Genomic DNA, 629 nt, shown 5'->3' on the forward strand with positions numbered 1-629 from the left:
GGCGCGCCCCGCGTCACCAATGCTGCCGCCAACCTCACCTGGCTCCGCGCGCCGCTGTGGGACAGACGGGAATTTGGCCACGGGCCGCCCCGGCTCCCGCGCCCACCCCGGACTCTCTGGCCTCCGCCTCCCTCTCGCTGCTCCCAAAGAGCGCCAAAAAGTCGCGCTCCGGCTCACGCTCGGAGTGCGGGCACTTTCTTCCTGTAGGGCGCTGTTTCGTCGCGAAATATATTCTTTGTGTGGTTCGCTCACTCGTGCCTGGTTCTCCGAGAGCGCAGCGCGGGCTTTATTCTCAGGGGGTGTGGCGCCTCGCCCCCAAACCCAGCGGCCCAGCCCTCGCTACACAGACCCTTTGTCATTTCATTAGGAAGGGAAAGGGGGACAAATCATAACGCTCAGATTTTACAAAAGCGAAAACAAACGGAGCAGGCACACATCCCCAGAGGCGGGGGTGGGGTGGGGGTGCAAAGTTTCTGGCGCTTCAGGAACTGAAGTACCAGTGAGAAAGGCAGGGTGGTTCACAGCGGGACGCTCATGGACACTTCCCAGACAGGTGAGAGGCGAAATGGGTCCTTTCAAAATTGATCTTAGTCGATAAATATGTCCACTCACTACAGGCTAAATAAATA

General features: G+C 59.0%; 1 protein-coding gene across 1 annotated transcript in view; it reads right to left on the reverse strand.

Annotated features, from left to right (window-relative positions):
* Positions 1 to 193, reverse strand: part of MBNL3 (muscleblind-like splicing regulator 3) — a 111,821-nt gene extending 111,628 nt beyond the window's left edge. The window contains exon 1 of the mRNA XM_011958255.1: positions 39 to 193. The gene's annotated coding sequence lies outside the window, so the exon portion shown is untranslated. The remainder of the gene's footprint in view (positions 1 to 38) is intronic.
* Between the last annotated feature and the right edge of the window lie 436 nt (positions 194 to 629).

Source organism: Colobus angolensis, unplaced genomic scaffold (assembly GCF_000951035.1).
Source record: "Colobus angolensis palliatus isolate OR3802 unplaced genomic scaffold, Cang.pa_1.0 Scaffold463, whole genome shotgun sequence".
Taxonomy (NCBI): Eukaryota; Metazoa; Chordata; class Mammalia; order Primates; family Cercopithecidae; genus Colobus; species Colobus angolensis.